The sequence below is a fragment of the Podarcis gaigeae genome, assembly GCF_964106915.1.
Source record: "Podarcis gaigeae genome assembly, chromosome: 14".
NCBI classification, from domain to species: Eukaryota; Metazoa; Chordata; class Lepidosauria; order Squamata; family Lacertidae; genus Podarcis; species Podarcis gaigeae.
Genome location: NC_139690.1, coordinates 23,897,450 through 23,921,570, shown reverse-complemented (window position 1 = coordinate 23,921,570; position 24,121 = coordinate 23,897,450).

Below are 24,121 nucleotides of genomic sequence, written 5' to 3'. Positions count from 1 at the left end.
CTGCCGATACATTTTGGGCAAATGCAAACAATGAATCTGCTACATATGTCCTCTTATTAATGTTTAAGTTTTACCATATGGGACCTACTTGGAAGAGTGGATCATGATGAAAGAAACTGTCAGTGCACAGGAACACAAGGATGGCCGGATGACAGGCCTACACAATGAGCAGCCAACCCAAACTGAGCACTGCCTAGCAGCTGGGGATCAGGGCCTGGGAGGAGAGAACAATTCCCTCTGGTTTTGTTTGCCAGGGATCAGTCCCATTTTCAGTGTTAGGGCTCGAAACTTACGTAAGACTAGCGAAAAGTTCCTGTTTCAAGTGCAGAATGCATTTTGCTCGCTACAGAGTTCAGAGCACCCCCATTCATCAGGCATGAAATGGAAGGGCTGGCAGATCAGAGGGCGGCGTTTCCTGGCAGATTTGAGTCCTGACATCTCCTTTTCATGGAAATTAAGTTCTGCTGTCAACTTTCATATTAATTTTGTCTAAGCAGAAGGTCTATCATCAACATAGCCCCCCACCCCCAATAGCAACAAGAAACAGCCCCACCCTGAACATTTTGACATTAAGCAAGGAGCTTATAATTAAAGGATGCTGCCATTTTGCCAGGCTTTCATTCTTAGGAGAAAGTGCAAATTCTGTTCCACGTGAACTTTCGCTACTTCCAACTTTTGTCCTTTGTTCTTTTCTTTAAAGCTTTACAGCAAATGCAGGCCCATATGCTTACATCAGTTAATCTCGTATTAAACATATTGCCTGCGCACAATGTTGGCGTGCATTAATAAATGTTTTCTTTTTTAATTCTTTCTCCCCCTTCCCTCCTTCTTCACTTTAGATTCCTCCTTTGACTGCACAAGCAACAGCTGTCTAGCTTCCTGTTCAGTTCTGGATCTAATGCCTCTCCCGAAATCTAGGTCAAAACACTTGGAATGCATGAATATCAAACAGAGTTTTCAAAACAGCAAATGAATACATCTTTAACTGGTGACATTTTCCCGCAGCATATGGCTGTGAGCTCAGGGGACCTGCATGTGTTTTTTGTGGACTTTCTTCTCCTTTTTTGTTTTTTTTGATGAATATGTTCCGTCAAAAACTAAGGAATGGCAGTGGGCTTATATCACCTTCTGTTTTCCCTTATGAAATGATAATGCAAGCTCATGCCACTGTTGCAAGACATTTACGTTCCATCCAATCCCGAAATATCACAAAGATTTACTGGTTGAGTAACTTTGGTCATGTTACAGTAGGAACATAGGAAACGGTCATATAATAAGCCCATCTAGCTCTGTATTGTTGACACTGACTGCCAGAGGCTCTCATCTGCAGACCCAAACTGTAAAGGATATTCAGCTATTGAATATTGGCAAAGAGCATGGAGAATATTGCAGACATGCAGCTCAGGTTGCTGACGAATTCTGACAAAAATGGGAGCAGATATCAATCGTTTTCCCTTATTTGTACCATTTCTGGAACAGAAATCAATCCAGTGGTGATGATGATGATTTAAATTTATATATAACCCTTCGTCCATATATCTCAGGGCAGTTAACAGCATTAAAATACAAGCTAAAAAACCCCCAAAATACATAATAAAAACAAGAATGAAACAAAACAATACCCCCTTTTCCCTCCCGCAAACACGTTTCAAAGGATGTTAGCCAAAAGCCTAGTTGAAGATGAACATTTTCCCCTGACACCTAAAGGTGTATAATGAAGGGGCCAAGTGAACTTCCTTGGAAAGAGCATTCCACAAATATAAAGCCCTTATAACAAAAGGCCCACTCTCATATTGCCCACATGATAATCACGGTGTCTGAGTATGTTCATATGGGGAAAGGCAGTCCTTAAAGTATTGAGGTCCTGAGCTGTTTAAGGCTTTATAGGTCAAAAGCAGCACTTTGAATTGGGCCTGGAAACTAATTGGCAGCCAGTGCAGTTGGGCCAGAATTGGAGTAATCTGCTCAGACCATCTTGCCCTGGTGAGAAACCTAGCCACCAAATTCTGCACCAGCTGACGTTTCTGAACCATCTTCAGAGATAGTCCCACATATTGCAGTAATCTAACCTAGAGATTACCGGAGCATAGGCAACAGTAGTTCGGCTATCCCTGTCCAAATGAGGGTGCAGCTGGGCCATCAGCTGAAGCTGATGGAAGGCACTCCACATCACTGAGGCCACCTGAGCCTCAAGCAACAACAAAAGGTTGACTTGTTGCTATGGTTTTCAGTCCGTGAACAATAAATCATTGCTGATTCAACCCCCCCCCCCCAATTTGCATTGTTTCATTTTCATTGAAACTAATGGGGTTCGATAACGTAAGGCTAGAAGATTCAGGACAGATAAAAGAAAATACTTCTTTGTGCAGCACATAGATATACTATGGAACTCACTCCCACAGGAAGCAGTGATGGCCACCAACTTGGACGGCCATAAAAGATGAGTGGACAAATTCACAGAAGGTAAGGCTGTCAATGGCAACTAGCTAGGATTGCTATGCTCTCCCTTTGTGGATGAAGGCAGACATGCTTCTGAATCCCAGTTGCTGGAACATGTGTATGGGGGAACGTGCTCTTGTATTAAGGTCCTGCTTGTGGACAGGATGCTGGACTAGATGACCCAGTAGCCTAATTCAGCAGGCTCTTATGTTCTTAGGTCCAAATGTTCTAAAATAACCTGGAGTCTCAGCTCTACTCAAACAGCACAATGCTTCCGAACAGCACAGTACATGTAATGAATGGGAGGGCTTTTTCCCAGATAAGTGAACATTGAAGCTATATAGTCACAATCCTGTCCCCCCCCCCCCAGAAGTGAAGTCTGCTGTGTTCAGTGGGGCCTGCTCCTGGAAAGTGTACACAGGAATGATCCTTAATGATTCTATGTTTCGCTGCCACTTATCACAGAGACCACTTCAGAGATAGCTACTGTTGAACTTAAATGCGCACACAGAGGAGCATTCACAGATTACATTTTACATTCGGTGAAATAATTGAGTTACACAATTGTACTATTCTTCCCCTGTAACATCCAACAGGTGTATAGCCTGTGCATACCTGTGCACACACCAGCTGACTCGACAAATGTACACACATGTGTAGAGGAAGCTGGTCCCTGTGTTCGTCATAATGAGACAACCAGGCCCATATGATACTGAACCCAGGATGGAGGAGGACAGAACTTGAAGATTTGCCTGGGAAGAATAAAAGCAAATAATGTTCTTGTAGGCACAGAAACATCTAGTTCTATCATGTACGGCAGAGCCAATAATTACAGAAAATAACAAGGTAGAAGGAGAAAGCTTTAAACCGGCTCACTTTGTAGAAACAAAGTGGACTCAAAATGTGGGTGTTTCTGAGTAATAGTTACAAACTCCGGAGGGAAGATGTTCCCTATCTTTCCAAAATGGTAGCCCTGCTTCTCCAGGAAGACAGGACTATTTGAGCTCAGCTAGCGATGCTCATGTCTTAGATGGCATATTTTATTTTTCTCAAATCAACATTAAAAAGTTGAGATATTAATTACCCATTTACTGCCAATGTAGCGGAAAATGTAATTTATGGCCCCCTTCTGAAAGAGAGGTGGGGGGAAGGACCCAGTTAATTTACGAAGGCGAATGATTCAAATAACACTTGGAATTTGATTATTCGTATAATTGAAATGTTGCTCTTGCAGTCAAAAAGGCTTTTGTACACGTTACACTGTTAGCAACAGCTTAAATAAAAGCTTGCTCGCTGGAAACGATCCTCAGTGGTGAAGGGAGGATACAAGCCAAGATGATAGGCGTGGGGAGAAACCAGGTGAGCCTTTCCTAAGCTGGTGCCCTCCAGATGTTTTGGACTACAACTGCCATCAGCCTTGGGCAACATACATTATACAGAGTCCCAGTGTCTAGTGCAGTTGGGCCTGCATTGACTAGTAGCAGGTTTCCAAGGTTTGGGACAAGTCTTTCCCATCCCTACCTGCAGATGTCAGAGACTGAATCTGGGACCTTCTCCATGCAAGGCAAATGCTGTACCAATGAGCTATGGCCCTCCCCTTAAGACACGGGAACACAGGGAGCTGCCTGATCAAACCACTAGACCATCTACGTAGCTCAGTATTGTCTACGCAGACTGGCACCGGCTCTCCAGGGTTTCAAATTGGAGTCTCTCCCAGCCCTACCGGCAGATGCTTCTGGGAATTGAACATGAGACCTTCTGCTTGCAAGCCAGATGCCCTACCAGTTGAGCAAGAGGCCTCCTCTTTGGTTTTTTAACAGTCATGAATGATTTTAATTTTTTATAGCATGGCGAGCCATCTCTACAAATAAAGGGCTAGTAGCATGTGGCCCTCAGAATGTTGTCCAGAAGGGAATGTGGCCCTTAGGCTGAAACCCACCACTACCTCCCAGTGGAGACAGCACAGACCTTGATGGTCCAAGGGTCTGATCCAGCACATTAGCCTATGTTCCTGCCCTATCCCTGCCTCAGTTCTCTCTCTGCAAATGAGAGCAATGTGGCTTTGTCATGCAAGGATGGCTTAAGAGTGCTACTCATGTGAAGTCCTCCTGGTACAACCCGGGAGCCACCTTGAGTGGTCATGGGAGGCCAAACATCGCAGAACACCCAATGTATTTGGCCAGTTAGCCACATGCTACTGTCTCTCCATCTTTCCCCACCCTGTTTTCCTATTCTCCTTTATTTCTCTTTCTGTTATTTCCTTTTCATGGAGGAATGGGTTAAACTAAGGCCTGATTAAGCCATGAATGGCTGACATTTCAATATCAAGGAGGAATCAGTGGCTGAAGTATTAGTCCAAATGAGTTTCGGCGAGGGCTTTTTCAACAGGGGTGCCCCCCACCAGCTCTTCCCTCTATTTCCCTTCTCATGTTGCCCACATCACATTATGCAAAGAGACAAATTGCAGCGAGGAGCCCTCCTCTCTCCCCTTTCATCTCCCTCCACTGGCCATTTATGTTTCGAAGCTTCGCGGCTTGACACTGCAAGGCCCCGATATTCCGCCTGAGAAATTAAAGGCATGCTGATTAAACCTGACAGAAAGGGCTTATCGCTGAAGTCTTTTGGCTTCCAGATTGGCAGCCAGCTGAGGAGAGGCTAAACTTAGAAAGTATGATTTAAAAACAATGAAAAAACACCAAAAACCAAATGCAGCTTGCCAACAAATGGAGCTCCACTAGCCATGCCAGAATCCGCCGTTCAGAAACAAGCCAGTGTCCCTTCTGTTGTGATTGGAGCACAATAAAAGTTCTCCCCCCCCCCCCAAGAAACTTGATTATTTTGTAATCAAACTCTCAGTTACATTCAAAGCGGGGTGGAAAGAGGCCATGATGCAAAAAGTGCTATATAGAAACTCAGTGTTTTCACTTATTTTCTCATGATTCATATCTTTGAGGGAAAAGCTAAGCATACGCACAAATGAAATAATGGATTATATCATCATTGGGATCAATGGGTGTTAGGGAAGGCATGATATTGGTCAAGGAACTCTGTACCTACAGACTTGCTCCATCATCTCCTCCTCCTCCAATAGATAATAAGGAGAACCTTTCTGGGTAATATTTTTTTGCAGCATTTGTTTCCAGCAGTGATGTAGTGGTTCTAGGGGTTGCTAGTGCATAAATCAACGCCACACCTGGTTGGGTTACCTGGGTGAACCCTTTCTGTCCGGACAGCCACTCACCCGTGGCTGTCTCAATCGCTGGCAGAATCCGACAGTGGGCGTTTCTTGAACTTTTTCCAGCAAAGAAGCTCTTTGACGCCTAGCCGCCGCCTACTCTCCCTGCGCGGAAGCCTTCTGCGCAGGGAGGGTGTGGGCAGCGGAGGACCTGTGCTCTCCCCACTGGTCTCCGGCGAGGAGTCATGGAGCCACCTCGCCGATTCCCCCATCTGCCCCCCTTCTCCACTGGTGCTATGCTGAATTCCTTCCCCAGAAGATGGGCTGCTTCTCTCCCTCCCGGGACGCTCTCTGGAACCCCTCTGGAGCCCTCCCTCTCCCTCTGGCTCCGATGGCAGTTCCCTGACAAGTGACCAGCTAGGTATCACTGGAAGTTCATAAGCAGGGGATAGACCAACAGTGATTCTCAATTATTTCTCTCTATCACATGGCTGAGGGCCCCAAATAGGAGGATGCAGTCTTGTCCCCTAGAACCAGGTACCACCTTCACAGGTGGAAGACCCACCCACCCACACTGACAGAGCACATGTTTGCAATCCCATGTCTTTAAAATTTGGCAGACACGATGTGGAAACTCATTGGGACATATTTGTCACTTCTGTTCAGCTCTAGATATTTTGTGCTGCTCTTGAACTCCTGAAGTGCGACTCTTGAGCCCTGTGTCTGCTGCTGAACCTGTACCAATACTTGCTTAAATAGTGATATCTTTCTGAATTGCAAATGTGAGCCTCTGCTTACATGTTTTGGAGTGGGAGCCAGGAGAATAACATAAGTAAAGTGTGCTGGATTAGGCCAATGGTCCATCTGGTCCAGAATCCCACTCTCACAGTGGCCAACCAGATGCCCATGGGAACCCCAAAAGGAGAACCTGAGTGATAGTCTAGTGATAGTCCAAATTATATCAATGTAATGACAGGAAATATGCTCAAACGTCCAGTTTTTCTGAAAATCTGCCCAATGTGATAGTGCTGCTTGAGCCAATAAAGGCTGTTCTCATCTTGAAGGTCAATTCTGAGGTGAAATAAAAAAATAAAAATATGATTTATGTTTCACTGGGACTAGTAAATTTCTCCAGTGTCAAAAATGAAAGCTTGTCCAAACCTTAGACTGAAATAGGAAGATGCCTTTGTTTTCCCTCTTGTTTAATATCTCCCCGGAATGGAATAAACATATTGCACAGGAAATCTAGGCAGGCAGGCAGACATTTTCTGGCTTCACATGAAGAGGACGTTTCATTAATTTGATATAGAAAGTGCGTGTAAAATTAACAATAAATTAGTCAAACACATATCCTTTTCTAAACCCACCCAGACCTCTCTACAGTTGACCACAAGCCAAGATTAAGAACATGAGAGCATAAGAATAGCCTGCTGGAATAGGCCAATGGCCCATCTAGCCCAGTATCCTGCTCTTACAATGGCCAACCAGATGCCTGTGGGAAGCACAGAAGACTAAAAGGACTCTACCCTCCTGTGGTACCCAGCAACTGGTATTTAGGGCAAAGGAGCTTCAACAATGGAAGTACAACATAGCATGCTGAGTACCCATTTATAGTCTTACCCTCCATGAACTTATGTAATTAAAGCCAAGTGGTCTCACAGCTACTGAATCCACTGGGATTAGGGCTGCCATATTTCAAAGAGTAAAAACCAGGACACTCCGAAAGTTGTTGGAAGACCCCCAAAATTGAAAAGCTGAAAGTTGCTGAGCTTCTTTTTAGACAAACCCCAAAGTTGTTAAAACACCTAAGATTCCTTCTAGATGCATGGTAGCCCTAACTGGAATCCTAGGGTGGACATCACAGAGACTTGACTGAGAAGAACTGCATGGTAGTTCCCATTCATTTTCCATTGGCTTGTGCAGGATGACCATCAGCAGAAGGTAGGTTTGGGATGGATGGATCTGTCAATTTCAGTTCTCTTTTGAGGGTTTTTTTGTGTCTTCTTTTTCAATCTTAAATTCACTTCTCCACATTTATTCACCCCTCCAAAAAATCTCATGAAACTGCACCAGTATTTTAGTGCAAATTTCTCCTCATGAACTAAGTCTTTTTGCAGTTTCGACTTATATACTCACTTTTGCTAGCATTTCCCTCTAATGCAATGTATTCTGGTATCTTATTTTGCGAGCATTTCCCCGCAATGCCAAATGTATTCTGGTATCTTATTTTCAGTAATATATATGTTTTTAATGGACATTTCCCCCTAATAGGGGGAATATTGTACCTATAGTTTGGTTGGAGAACTGCATTGCAAAATCTGGAGACGTGTGAATTTCAAACAATAGCTGTCTTTTGGTTCGCATATTTATTGTTTCGGGAAGTGTGAATTAGGTAGTTTCTCATTAAAATGAAAACAAAACAAGATTTCTCCTTCCTCCCCATGGTAAACAATATCCCAAGATTTGAAAGGGATGTGAATTTAATAGTTAGCACACCTAGACCATTCCCTCCATCCTGGGTTTAAGTTATGAACCTGTGGGGGTCATATTTCAGTAGAAAAGAGTCTTTAAAAATGCCTCCCTTTGATGGATTGCCTTTTAACACTCCTCTGTATTTGAGCAATTTTTCCCCCCATTGGAAGCCATAAATAAGTAAACTTTTAAGCCCTCTCTTAATAGACTCACCAACTCCTTATGTGCGCCTTTTCCTTGTAAAAAGCGCAGGGGTGTATAATTACCCCCCTGCCAGAGAGGCAAAGTTAGTGACATGTTGAGCAAAATGCTACACTGTGTTAATAGCGCCTTCGGAAGAAATCAGAAAAGTTAATCATGTGTGGACACGGGGTTAAGAAGCAATGTAACAGACTATTAAGTTTAATATAGGTATTTGATATAAGCATATGCAGACAGCCATTAGCATAAATTCATGTTTCAGGAGAGCAGAGCAGAACACACACCCTACGATGGATTTATAACATCCCCGGTGCACAGGATGGACATTGAAATGAGGAAGAAGTAGGTCAGAGAATTGCAGGTCTCCTTGGTCTACAGCAGAGCAAGTTGGTGGAGTCCCATGTTGGTCGAAAACGGACCCTACAGCTTCAGATTGTAGGTAGCATGTTGTATTTTTAAATGTTCCCCTGCAGAAGAAAGGGGGAAAGACGATTTGTCCCTGGAAGCTGGAAACTAGCAGGGTGGGCTAAAATCTTTTTTAATGTTGTGCAGGTTTTCTTCTTGCAAGTTGTGGTTGCAAGATATTGATGTGGTTGTTGTTGTTTTCTTTTTTTAAAAAAAAGTACAATGAGGAGCAATTCCACCCTGCCCACCAAACAACAACAACAACAACAACTTATCTCCAACTTGGGTATCTGTCATTCCCCACCATCACTCAATCCCAAATTGGCTGGAGTTGATGACTTTGATCAAAAGAACAGCAACATTAATATTACTTAGCATTTATAGGGGTTATTATCTGATCAGTCTCCAGTGGTTCACAATTGCCGTTGCTCAGCCACCATAGGAATCAACTCCTGGGAGCTGAGGTCCCTTTGCCCCCCCCCCCATAAAATATTTGATGGGTCCAGCCCTCCCTGCCCCCCAGTTGATGGGCATTGCCATTCAAATGATATGCATATGACATGTCTTGTGATTGATTATGTGGGGTGGGCCCCCCAATATTTTATTCAAGTTGGCACCTCTGTCAGCCATGACTGGCCCTAGATGGGGGTGTATATCAAAAGATATGATTATCCAATGGGGGGATGTAGATTCTATTTTTGAGGGCTGCATGTCTTTCTGTCATGTGCAATCTTGTGTGTGCCAAGCACTCATTCTTGGTATGTGGTCTCTGAAGTCAGAGCCACAAAGAAGCAAGGCTATCCCTGCTGTGGGATAACTTTTTTTAACCTCTTCCAAGGTGTATTATGTCTGCCTTCCCCTCCTCCAAAACAGTGATTTCCCCTCTCCCCCACCCCCACTTCCCCATTTTAAATAGGCCTCACCTACCATGATTCAGATTCCAATCCATCACAGAAATTGCCTTTGCCTCCCCACCTTTAAATAAAGCCCACCCATATTTGTTATTAAAATTTCAATTCATCACAGCAATTGTTTGAGGTAAGGTGGCAGACAATCAGTTCCCTTCACTGCCGGCAGAAATTATTCCAACGTTACGTTTTGATAAAATACCCCCTGGTCCTCTGTGTATAAGCAATCAATGGGTTAAGTTAGATCAGTAACGTATGTTCCATGACCCCCGAATGCTTCATCAAATGTACTCATTACTGAGTAAGCGAGCGAATGAGTAGCTAGGAGCCGCCGTCTAAGCGCTGATGGGATTGCATGCGAGCCCTGACGTGGCCGAGGTATTTAAATTTTGATTTTTGTAATGGGCTTTGACATGTTTCATTTCCTCCGAGGGAACACTCAAGACCTCGGAAAGTAAATGTTGCTAAAAAGTCATCAAGGCAGAATATTAAAATGCCATCAAATGAGAATTTCACTAATGCAACCCGGCTCAGGCTTCAGGTACCAGAGCGAAAAGGGGAGGGTCAGAGGTCTGCCTTCTTTTAGTGAAACATTATTTGTTCCTCTTCACTGACTGTTTCTCCAAATAAATTATTTAAAGTCTTATTTCTTCCCCCACTAGATCCCCCCCTTCCTTGGCCTTTTAAAGTTCAAATGGGCTGGAAAAGAGGGTGGGATGGAGGAGCTGGCATCAAAGTGAGAAATATTGACAATTCAAAGAAGCTTGTTGATGCTCCGCTCCCCGCCACTGATGTGGTGTGTGCGTCATGGTTGGTTCGTTTCCAAACATGTTCCGTCGTCAGAGACACATCATTTCAATATTGGCACCAAGATTCGATGGCAAACCTCAGTGCAAGATCATATCATTATTGTAATCGGCCCAGAGAACTTCGTGTTATGCAGGGAGCTGCAAATATTAAAGCTAATGAGTAAAAGGGAGGCTAAATGAAACTATTCATGACTTTCCTTTCCCACTCCTCAAATGTGTTCAGCATTATGTGCTGAAGTTCACTTCCCAGTTTTGAATCATTTGCAACGGTCCTTGCGAAAATGCCCAGGATTGTTTTTAATTGCCGTTGCTTGTACATGCCTTCGCTTGCTGCTATGACTCAATTGCTGCTTTAAATTACTGTCACTGGTGAGTGCCTTCATCTGTTCCCTACGACTTTATTGTGAAACCACAGGTAATTGGTTGTGTAGACCCACCTTGGTTTTCTTTACTGATGTTATGTCAGATGTGTTATCATTTTTTTACTTTGTTCTTCCCACTTGGATGGGCTAACTAATTAAGGAAAGGTAGCAGAAGCAGCAGTCCTCAAACAAATCCCACAGGATCCTGGGATGTCCTGCTTTGGCTCCCGTGAGAGTGTGGCCCCAAAAGACACCTGAGGGTGGGCTATGCTCACATGTGAGTCATCTGGCTCCTACGAGTGTGCAGCCCTGAAAGGTGTTCATCCCAATTTTCCTATGTGGCACGTTAGAGGGTATGCTGAACCTGCTCTTCTCTTCTTCCAGGAGAGGAGGTGGCAAATTTGTTCATCTCTGGAGGAGAAACTGCACTCTTCTAACACAGAAGGTGGAGTGGCAGAATTTTAGTGGCTAGGAAGGAAGTGAGCAAAGGGGTGAGATGTGTGAGACTTTCCTAGGAAATCCACATTAAACGAGATGGTACTTAGCTGAAGAGTAAGAGGCCTGGTGATTTTATGCCATCAGGGGAGACGTTGAGTTAACAAAGCATACACAAATGCCTTGCATGGTTTTTTATTTTTATTTTTCAGTGTGTGTGAAAGAGAGAATATTGCAAACATCTGATTTATGAACCATCTGTTAAGAATTTGGACTGCTTTCATGTAACCTCGACTGGGATTAGGATGAGTGATCCAAAAATGTGCATTTTAATCTGGATGACACGGGTCACATCCCATGACATTGGTTATCTTGTCTTCTATGCCATTCAGTATGCAAATGTAATGTGGTGTAAAGTTATCCAGTGGAAAGGAATCAAACACATTGCGGAGGAAGGAAGAGAACTGTGGTCAAAACTGACCTGATGAAACTTGAGGCAACCTTGTAGGAAGCATGCAACTAAGGGTATGTCTGCACCAGGGATGCCAACTTGAATAAAAAATGCGGCAGGTGTGTGTGTTAAGCCCCACCCTGCATAATCGATCACATGATGTAGTGCACACACACAATTTGAATGGAAATGCCCATCAAATTTAGGGCCCCCGGCCTCCTCAAATTTTATTTTGGGGAGCTGAAGACCCCTCAGCCCCTGGGAGTTGGCTCCTATCGTCTGCACCATACATTTAATGAATTATGATAGCACGTCAACGGTCATAATAATAAGCACTTCAATTAATAACAACAACAACGGGTTCCCTGAAAGAATTGTTAGGAGGATATCCTATTCTCAAAGAGCAACTACAGTGGCACCTCAGGTTACAGACGCTTCAGGTTACAGACTCTGCTAACCCAGAAATAGTACCTCAGGTTAAGAACTTTACTTCAGGATGAGAACAGAAATTGCGTGGTGGTGGCGCAGTGGCAGCGGGAGGCCCCATTAGCTAAAGTGGTACCTCAGGTTAAGAATGGGCCTCCAGAACGAGTTAAGTTCTTAACCCGAGGTACCACTGTATTTCTAGAGTTGTTTAACAATCAATCCCTCTTCCCAGGGTATTCTTGAAGTTGCTGCTCTGTGAGGGGAACAGGGGTCTCCTAATAATTCTCAGCATCCTTAACAAACTAAAGTTCCCAGGATTCTTTTGGGGAAAGCCATGACTGTTTAAAAGTGGTATGATACTGCCCTAAATGTATGGTGTGGGTGTTGCCTAAAAAAGGTCTTTATACCTGTTTGCTTGCTATTTATTATATAATAAGGGTTCAAAAGGTACAGGTACAATGTCAAAGGCAGGCAGGAAAGGGAAACAAGCAAGTAGACAAATCACACTCAAGACAAGATGTGGCTGTGAGTTGCTGACAATTTCATCATAGTGAGCTGGTTATCTTTTGTCTGCCCTCCGCCTTCAAATTATCCTAACATTATCTTGATGGTCTCCATTCAGGGGGTGAATAGACTATACATGGCAACTAAATTTGCCCGTGCTGCCCTCTACACAAGGTGTGAGAAACTCAGGATATTTCCTGAATGCCTCAAGGACATGTTCTGAGATCAGACTTGCACTATGGTCTGTCTGCAGAGTTCATCATGGAGGGTCTCCTGTCATATTAGAGCTATGTCAATTTTCTTACCTAGGCCATGATCTCCAGTAATAAACCACAGACAGAGTAACTTCTTGACACACTCGCCTATTCACATCACCATCCCCTATCTCCTCCTCTGCACCCACCTGATGTCATGGAGGAGGTGGGTGGCTGCAGAGCAAGAGGTGCTGATAGTGGGGCTGTGGTGGTTGTGGAGGAGGCAGGTGTGGTGGCCAATGGGTGCGCAGGAAGCAGCCTCAGTAGCAGGCAGCATAGAGGAGGTGAGGGGCATTTTCTGTTTTGCCTGAAGCAGCAAAACATCCTGGGCCAGCCCTACTGTCCTCATCATAGACTGATGGGAAGGATGTGCAGTTAGAGCAGTGGGTTATTCAAAGATGCAAGCATTTTGGAAGCCTTTGATTCTTCAGGTCTTCTCTCATGACACACAGTCTGCCCATTACTTGGGTGTCTGACATCACAAAAGAATGCTTTGCTAAAAGAATGTCGGAATACCACATGCCAAATCAGGGCTCGTTCCATCAGCTCTTCGGAAAGACCAGCTCCATCAGGCACCTCTCCCTCTGAACTGTTTCTGTGCTAGCGGGTCATTAGAATAAACACTTTTTAAGAATCAGTGTCTGAGTTTCCTTTTTTCCTCCTCCCATCCTCTCTCCCCCCCCCCTTTGTGTGTTGTGAATTTTTAGACTGTAAGCCTGCAGGCAGGGACCGTCTTGTTTTAATTGATGATTTGTCAGTCACTCTGGGAGCATTTTTGGCAGAAGAGCGCGGTACAAATGCTCTAAATAAATACACAAATAAGCTGATGACACCATGCCTGAAATAATGAGGTCAGGGTTGTCTGAAAATAACCAGCAGTGGGAAGGAACCATTTGAGAATCTGGGAAAGTGTTGAGGGGGGGGGGGCGGGAATGATTCCATCACTATTGAAGCAACAGACTTTCCAGGTGAGTCTGTGCTTCATCCTTCGGGCCCATGTTCTGGAAAGTTTAGAAGTTGTCAATGAAGTTATTCTACCTAGTTCTCAGAATAATTTTTTTGAAGTGAATGAGATTTGACAAAGGTGCTCAGCATTTCAAACTCAACAAACAATGCTTTGAGTCACTTTGTAAGTTTGCATCTTTACAGTTTACGACATTTTAAAAAAGGAGGAGGAGGAAGAAGAAGCCCCAAGAGACCACATTTTTGGAAAGATGTTTAAACTGTCAATGGGAGCATTTGAAGTACTTTTCCTCTACTGCGCAAATCCCCCAGCCCCGTTTTGTCTCACTTGGCACTTTGAAGCTGTGATTTTATCTTATTTTATTTTTGCAAAATGTGCCATGTTGGCTGCTTTTTCTTCTCCCCATATCTCAAATCAATACCGCAGCTTCCCAGTCTTCTTTTTCTTGTAATTGGCAATTACAGTCTAGCATCATATCCAGATTCTGAGGCATGCACCACCTGGATTGTGACTTCCTGCTACTTCCTGAGGAGGGCAAATAAATGGGTGCTCTGAGTCTATTCTTGGCTATTTTGTCAACAAGAGAGAACTGTTTTTCTTTTAATAACTCCACCTATCAAAAGTTTAAATGAAAATTAACACTCTCTCACTTTCACCCCCAATCAGAGGGAAGGACACTGTTTCAGTGGTAGAGCACATCATTTTTGTGAAAAGGACGCCAGGGAGGTCAGTGGCAAAATGATACAGCATCAACCTTGCATACAGGAGGTCTCAGATTCAACCTCTAGAATCTCAAAGTAGGGCTTTGAAACCCTGGGGTGCTGTTGCCCATCAGTGTAGACTAGGGGTGGGGAACCTGTGGGCTTTCAGATGTTGCTGGGCTCCAAGTCCCATCAGCTGCAACCAGCATGGCCAGTGGTCAGAGATGATGAGAGTTGTCATCTAAGAACATCCAGAGGGCCACAGTTTCCTCACTCCTGGTGTAGATGCCAGTACTGTAGTGGCAAATTCAGAAGTGCCGATTATACAATAATCTTATAACTATACAATCATAATGATTAGGGAAGCATTGCAGCAATCAATGCAGATCCCTTTCAGTAGGGCCTAGTGTTTTCTGTGCACGTACATGGGAAAATATCTTCTTTCAGAGTTATTTAAAGTGTGTTTTCCTTAATCTTCCATTGTACATAACAGAACTTGCACACTTTTCTCTTGAAATTGCTGCACTTATTTTCTTCAGTGCTCCTAAATACTTAGCTTTGGAGCATCCGGAATGGCAACTTCTTAGTGTTCTTCCCACACTCCTTCTGTAGAATGATCCTAGGAACCAACCCTCAGTTACCGAATCACTTCCTTTCACCCCAAACAGACTAATTCTGCATTATAAAGATGTCTGCAAACGTGACACAAGGGCTGGCAACATCAACCCCGCTGTGTGGGAATCCCTCGCAGATGACCGCAGTGGTTGGAGACAGGCAGTCATGTTGTGTATCCATAGCAATGACCAGAGGAGAAATGACCATTGGGAGGAATGCAGTGGAAAGAAACGCCATGGTGCATCTGCAGCAGCACAAGTGAATGCCTTATTCTGCCCCAGCTGCAATAAAACAAGTATCCCCTGCATTGGTCTCTACAGCCATAGCAGGTGCTTCAATCATCCAACAGCTTCACCTCACCCCCAAAGGTGCACTCCTCCATTGTCTCGTGATCTGAAGCAGTGTTTCAGGTCTCCATTGCTATCTATCTCTAGCTATCTCTCCGTTCCTATGTTCCATCTATCTGCTCATGCAGAAGTGGTTTAACAATCTGATCAACTTAGAAAGGTATGCTCCACAACCATCCTAAAGCAAAGATAATGTCTGATTTGAATTAGAAACCATGGCAACTGCAAACACACATTTTCCCCACCCACCAATCAGGCCATGCTTTGATTTATGGCATCCTGATGAAGCAAAGGACCTCCTTGTTGCCCAGCCTGACTATGCCTCATACACAGCCAAGTAAATGTCTCTGAAAAAAAATGTGTGTGTGTGTGTGTGTGTGTGTGTGTGAGAGAGAGAGAGAGAGAGAGAGAGAGAGAGAGAGAGAGAGAAACAGGAGACATAAACAAGAAATAGCAATTGTGCAAGATTTTCTCTCTGAGACTTGTTATAGGATGTTATAAATGGGACATAGACTATTAGGCAGGAACAAGTTTTAGTTCTTTATACATATATTTTAAACTCTTTCTTTAACTGGATCTTTAATTGGTGTAAATCTGAGTTGAGTTTTGGGACTGCACATTTAGCAAAAAAGGCTTTGTTCCCAGGCTGCATCCAGAGAGCTGTTTATGCAGACCCAGACAGCCAGTGCTGTCCTCCTCGTCCCCTTCGGTGTGCTAATAGAAGGGGGCAGGTCATATAGCATTAGCAAAGAAGTAACTTAGCATTTGCACTGAGCTGAATCTTGCCAGACCATGCACATATTGGAGGCAGTAGACAGCGGCTCCTTTCACATTGATGAATGGCTTTTTTCAAGCGTTCTGCTCCCTAGTTATGAGAAGGGTGACCCGGTCAGGAGACGACTTTATGAAGCTATAAAAAATGTATGTCACTTCGGACTCTCTAATGTCATGGTGGAGGAAAAGAGGGGGAAAGAGAGAGGAGAAAGAAAGAAAGAAAGAAAGAAAGAAAGAAAGAAAGAAAGAAAGAAAGAAAGAAAGAAATATTGTGCACTCAGAAAAGGTGGAGACCAAAGCAATAAGGTGCGAAGCTATGGGACCGTCCTTGTCATTTTTTTTTATGCAGATGCAAAAAGTAAACATGTAGTATTGTAGGTTAAATGTGCTAGATAGATGGCAACTTTGAGAGGAGAGACAACAGAAATCTGCCATATACCAGGACAATCTACCGAGCTGAGTATTGCCTCCACTAATTGGCAGTGTTTCTCCAGGGCTTCAGAGAGGGGTCTCTCCATCTCATGCTGGAAATGCCAGGAATTGAACCTGGGAACTTCAGCATGCAAAGCATGAAAAGCTCTGCCCTTCCCCTTTTGACACTGAAGTCACAGAAAACACATTGGATGTGGAAGGTGATGTACAATTAAGGCCCATGTAATGCAACAACAACATGCTTCACACCTCTCTAGTTATGAAACAGTCTTCAGTTCCCTAAATAGCTTTGTGAATAAGGATGCGTGTCTTTCAACTTTAACAAGGGACAGTGTTTGCTTTATCTCTGGTGTGGGGAAGCTAGTGAATGCATTTTTACCTGATGGCCCTATAAAAAGAGGATGTTCTGAAAAGGAGACTTGGCTATTGTATAATACCTATCTATCATCTATCTATCACTCTGTTCAGACAAATATTGTCTGCAAAAATGGCCTGCCATCGATTAAAAGACAGGCCTTGACGTCAGGCGTACAAACTTGAAAAGACAAGACAGGGACAGAAAAGGGAGTGGTAAAATAGGGAGATCAATTTGACAAGGCCAAAGCAAAGTGTTGAGTTGTAAACAGAGATTTATATCCAGTGAGAGCCAGGCAGAACTTCCATTGTGGGTAGACTTCCTTGGCAGTGCCAAACTCTGTCCTCCAATTTCTCAATGTCCTCTACCCTCTGCAAAAGAGGCCTCCATTTTTGTTTGCCTTGTTGCATGTCGAGGTCCCCAAGCCACCCTTCAAATAACTCAGAACACACAAATAATTTTTGTTTAAGGTTTTTGGCATAATTTTGGCCACAACTTTACTGAAATACATAAAATGTGAGTGGTTGTTTAGGCATTGGTTAAGACTATCTGTCCCCAGGCAGAACTGACTTCCGGACACCACCAAAAGTCAGTCAGGGAAAACAATATTGAGGAGAAATGGAGCTGACCCTCACCTCTCCCCGCATGCTCCCCAGGGCTTGCCCGCCCTAGCCCCATTCCAGGGATTCGGACAAAAAGATGGCAAGCCCCTGGATTCCTTTAACAGAATTTCCCTCTCTGCAGCAACCTTGGAGGGGCAGGCCCAGCCAATCCTAACCCCTTCACAACCAATTGATAACCAATGCCTAACCACAACCTTACAAGTTGTGACGATTTGCTACACAGTAGGCAAAAACCAAATGGCCCAGCCAATCAGCCAGATGGACAAAATTCCTGCCAGGCCCCTGCCCCAATGGCAGATGACCCCATGACAGCTAGGTCAGAGCAACCTAAAATTAGGGCTGGTTCGCGGGCAATCCATTGCACGCAGCAAAAGAAACAGCACAAGCTGCAAGCATGGGATTTAAAACCTCTGATCCCTCCCACCAAATTGCAACATAGAATTCACCCCAGCAACCCAGCTTCCATAGGAATCCTGCCTGGCAATAGAGGGGTGGCCTGGTAGACCCCACCGCAACACGAGTGTTCTCCCATGAGGGAGAACACACTTTCTCAAGACACTTTAGGGTTTTGAGCTTACTGTAGCATCACAAGGTATCTAAGTGTGCTGTGCACATCTTTCATCCTAATAAATGTTTCTCCAGACTTTCTGCAGCCCTTACAGCTGCCCACAGTTCCTCATCTGAAAAAGCTTCACAGGAAGAAATGCCTCATGATGTCTTCCATTGTGCTTTGATTGAAGCCCATACACCCAAGAAGGTTGCAAAACATAGACCACTGGCACAATTATTTGTACTCCTGAAAAGTAATACAAGTGTGTGTGTGGTGGGGAATTACAACCCCCTATGAGAATTCCATCAAATGTTTCTCTCCCCTTAGATAATTTTTGGATGCTACCATAGGAGCAGAGGATAGCCATCATGGCCAGCAGCCATTGATAGTCCTCTCCTCTGTGAATTTGTCCAATCCTCTTTTAAATCCCTCCAAGTTGGCCACGACAGAGAAATTTGAGCACAGTTGCCATTTATTTTGTTGCCTCTGTTTTGAGGCAGGGTGAGAGTGTGAGAGAGAAGGACTGAGGAAAGCCCAGAATTCCAAAATATTCTGGGACTGTAGTAAGGCTTTCTGTGAATGCTCAGTGATTTTGTTTTTATTGTGAAGGTCAGTGATATTAACCTGCATTCCCTGGTGTGACCCACAGATCATGTTAGGCTTCACCATACATATGGAAGTCACCTGGCGTTTCCCAACAAGTAGCCAAGTTGGTTGTATCATCAAACATGGTGTCTCTATGCTCTACTTTGTAGAAGATGGTCTTCTATTTGAAGGCTGTCCGGCCTAAAGACAATGAAAAAAACAAACAACCCTATGGAGAACAGGAGGGGTTTTGAAGTTGCCCATCAAGAGAAGTCCACCTATCACCTTGTCCCAGTCTTTCCCATTGTGGTGAGCTGCATTACATTTCTATTTAGCTTATAGTAGCCATTATTTCTTTTCTTTTAAAAACTTTTATTGAAATTTCAGATCCAATTGCAATAAGACACTAGTCAAGTTCAGTAGACAAGTTCATGTGGGACATTGCTGTAGAATAACTGTTCCTCACCTTAATCTCTTATGAAATGTGATGGATACTCTTACCTAAGCTTTGCATATACCTTACGTGACTTCCCCCCAGAAGAATCCTGGGAACTATTGTTCACACTTCACAGAGCTACAATTCCCAGCACCCTTAACAGTTCCCAGGATTGGTTTAAATGTGCTTTAATTGTATGGTGTGCATACAGCCCTGATGGACAAAGATGAGAGCTCTGGGGACAGTTGATTTATAGCACGCATGTGTTCTGGGTCAGGGTTACAAAGGAGTTTGCCTCCCCATGCATTTGGAGAATCATGGATGTATACCCATTGGCTATCCTTGGCTTTTAAAAGTCTGTGCTTTAAAAAAGAGAGAGAGAATAGAATTAGAGATGTAATCCATCCAAGGTTGGCCCTGGCATTTAGTATGCAGAAGAGAGAGAGACAGAGAGCACCACTACAAAAAGCAAAAGTAGTTCTGAAAGAAGCCTTTCATCTATTATTTTGCAAAAGAATAAAAAAGTAAGAAGGTTGCCAGGTAGGCATGGCCCCTTGCCTTTGGTTGAATACTCTGGTGTTTAAAGATACTGCCATGTAGATTTTTTAAAAATAAAAAAAAAAACACAAAACAAAAGACAGCCCTCTCCAGATCCATAATTTAGCATTCATTGAATTTTCTCCCATTTCCTTTTTCGCTTTGATATGCATATTCCGGCACATTCCTCACTTTCTTCTGCCATCCCTCAGAAATGTAGCACGTTTTTTCTGTAACTGATGTTAAAATGTTAATTTGCACAAGGTAAGCGGCCTTGAGGATTAAGGTCGGAGGCCTCGCCTTTATTAGGGTTTCAATTAGTTGTGCTTGAGATTGGAGGGGCCCAGGTTTTGGATCCAAATGACAGCTGAGAGGAAGAGAGAGCAGCAAAGTTTCCTTTCCTGTTTCCCCCTCAGGAATTTCTAGATCCACGTTCCCACTTGATGGTGGAGCAATCTGCATGATTTTCCAGTAGTAAGACAACTCATTAGGACCTCATCTGCTCCACATATTTAAAGCAGTATCATGGCACTTTAAATAATCATGGCATCCTCCATTAAAAAAAAAAAGACCCTGGGAACTGTTTGTTAAGGGTGCTAAGAGTTGTTAAGGGACCCCCCTTCCCTTCACAGAGCTACAATTGACAGAGTTATTTAACAATCCCTCTTCTCAAGGAACTCTGGGAATTGTAACTCTGTGAAGGGAAGAGGGGTCAGGACCAACTACAGTTCCCATGATTCTTTGGGGGAAGCCTTGACTGCTTAAAGTGCTCTGATACTGCTTTAAATTTATAGTGCAGATGGGGGACTAAGACTGGAATTGTCTGTTTCAGGGGTGGGGAACTGGATCCAGCTGGCAGCTTGGATCCTTATCTCCCCCATCCCCCATGGGTCAAATTTGACAGATGTCCTATGCAGCCCACCTGTCAATCACTTGAAGTCACAATGAGGTCAGGTGGGCCATTTTTGCACAGAAGACATTGTAGTTAAATCTAAGGATTGGGGAGAAACTTGTCCAATTCCCTTGTTAATGAAAATAATAATAATAATAATAATAATAATAATAATAATAATAATAATAATAATAATAATAATAATAATAATTTGCAGTTCACAAAATGAAACACACCTATTCTTCAAAATGCACACTTCTCTGAATTTTTCAATGCAGTTTTCCAACCGAATATTGTGTATGTAAGAAGCCTATGAGAGGAAAATGTGCTGTCAAAATGTGCTCTCTCTTTTTTGGATAGAACATAAAAAAGCATTATTAGGGGGAAGTGCTTATGAAAAAGGTGTATATGAGGAGAAATTTGCAACTTTTTAAAAAGTTCTGAATCTGATGCAGAAATATGACAAATTGAACGTATGATGGGGGGGGGAATGAGAAAGTAAGAGAAACCAAAACTAATTAATTCAATCCTCATGGCGGCTTTTGCTAAATAATGTCTTGCCATTTAAACTCTGATTCCTTTCCTCGCTCACCTAAGCTCAGTAGCACATAATATATATATATTTTAGCAAGCACATATTTTTTCTTTCTGCTTAAGAATTTATTAACAATTTACATAATTGCTTAAGTAATCTGCATAATTGACAGAAAGTTTAATTTGACCCTAGTTCAAATGCAACACTTATGGTTTTAAATTGAAACGGGTATAATTCATTTATGAGAGTAATTAAGCTATAGTGTCTAACAAATACAATGTATGCTGCCTGGGGCCTTTCAAGGCCAGAACATGCCATTAGAATGTTTTATTTAAATATGTCAGATTGGTTCATCTGCATAGCTGCCTGCATTAAAATAGATCAAATGTCTAACTTGACCTTTAATTTGCCCCTCTGCAAAAAGAAAGAGGGGGAGAGGGGAAGGGGCAGAATTATCCTGTTTTCCTGCAATGACTAACAACAATAACAAAATGGGTAAAAATATATTAAGAACCTGCTGTTAAGAACCTGCCAATATAAGCATCAAGATGTATCATAGTTGGCAGTCATCTAAACAAGAGCTTTGATGTGGAGACAGGAATGATGGCCTGGTGGTGGCTTGTGGCCCAGATCCTGACCCTGAGGCAATATTATAGGACACAAGGGGGTTAAAATATCACATAAGTGCATCTAATCAGGATGATCTATTAAACATCAATGGGTGGGGAGGGATGCGCCATTATTGTAAGAGTACAAAAGGATGTTGCTTAGCAACAATAAAAACTTCCTGATTGGAGTTTCCAGCCAACAAACCAGGACTCTGTCCCACCTGGTTGAGGAATCACTCCAGGAATTTGATGTGCATACTGAAACAGACTGAGCAGACCAGCTGATACCCCAACCAGGTATTCCCACCTACAGCTGTCAAATCTTAAGGTCTAACCTGAAGTCTTGAATCACTAGGTGAGCAAGAGTGTTTTTAGTAGTGGTGGTAGTAGTGTTTTTAACCTGAAACTGTTCTTAACCTGAAGCACTACTTTAGCTAATGGGGCCTCCAGCTGCTGCTGCACCACCGCTGCACGATTTCTGTTCTCATCCTGAAGCAAAGTTCTTAACCTGAGGTAAGATTTCTGGGTTAGTAGGGTCTGTAACCTGAAGCGTATGTAACCTGAAGTGTATGTAACCCGAGGTACCACTGTAGTAATACTACTACTACTACTACTACTACTAGGATTAAGAAGACTGTGCATGCAGTTTACAAGCTTCATCCTTGCAGCAGCTGGCTGCAAATTATAGCCTGGACACTCTAGGGGTAATCTGCTCTTCTCGCCTCCCCTCTCCCAATTAACCTCCATCTTCAGGACCTCCCCCTGTAACATCTCCAGGGGTCACCCCTATGTCTCAGACCCTGAAATCTCAGGGTCTGGGATGCTCATCATTTGGCAACCCTACTCCCATCAGTCTCAGTTTTTATGATGCCATCTGGAGGTTGCCAGGTTGGGAAAGGCTTGGGCAGCCCAATATGCTAGATTGGAGCTGAGTTACTAAGCAGCTTTTATCCTCTCTTCCTTAGGATGTCCCTATTTTCATCGGAGAAATGTTGGAGGGTATGGTAGGACGTCGTCATCAGTCATGAAGTTATGCAACCTCTGAGTCAAGGAGATAAGTAGCTGTACAACCTTTAGACGACATTCGAAGGCAGCCCAGTATAGGGAAGTGTTTTAATGTTTAATTAAATTATGTATGTTGGAAGCTGCCCAGAGTGGCTGGGGCAGGGTACTACTACTACTACTACTACTACTACTACTACTACTACTACTACGTTAGTAGGGAGTCACTAACAGCAACAGTGCAGTTTTCAGCATATTGGCACTGTGAGGATGCAGGCAGTAGCAATCCCAGTAGTGTTCTAAGCAGCACTGTGTGAAGGGAAGCCAATTGGACAGCAGAGAGCCACTCCCAGGCATCCTGCTGGTGGCCATTTTAACTCCCTATGTTATTTTAGCTGACGTGCTTCTCTACATCCAGGGAACTGTTGGACATTTCAATGGCAGCCAACACTGCCCTGCAAGCCTTAGAGCAGTGATGGAATACAAATTTAAACAGTGAGACAGGTCTGGTGCCCATGTTAGGAGAGAGAATGAGGCTCTGGCTTCCACACTACAGGGTGACATCAGAAACTGGCCTTGGAGGCTAGTAGCCTCCTCACAGGACTGTTTTTCAAGACTTCTTTAAGTAGATATAGTGACCCCTGGAGTATAGGGTTTTGAATAAACCCAGGATGAAGAATCTCATGCCTCTCTTTGGGCACCATTTCTCACCAATCTTGAATGATTTTGCCAGGCTAGAATGTGATTTTGAGCTCCTGACAATGGTGAACAGAGATGTGTGTGTGTTTGTAGGAAGTAGCCTTCTGTTCAAAGATAAAACTTACATTCATTGATTCACCCACTTGGCTGCACCTAGTGGCCCTGTAAGATTGCTTCCAGGAGAAAGTGAGCCTCTGGCAGGAGACTTCCCCAAATCCTGCTTAAACCAAAGGAGCTGGTGCCCTCAGAGAAGAATGTGAGAGATCTCTCAGAAGTGAATGCTCTGACAAAAGCTGCTCACCTCTCAGGGTCCAGGTTGAGTTGTTTCTGAAGGGGTAAAGTGACATGAGTTTGAGGCCAACTGACCATTCCCTATTTAAGTTCAAGTGTTTGGTAATTGTCAGTGTTTCAGAGATACAGTACATGCGTATGACCTACTTGTTGACAAAGCAAAAGAGGGCTTAATAGTTCAGCTGGGGATGAAGGAGTCAAAAGTAACCTCCAAAATATTTGAAACTCCCAAGCCTCTTATCTATTCTCCTTGGAATAGTCTTTCAGAATGCCCTAGTCTGAGTATAAATGGGTTAAGAATATCAAGCTAAGTATCATATAAGCATGCAACTAC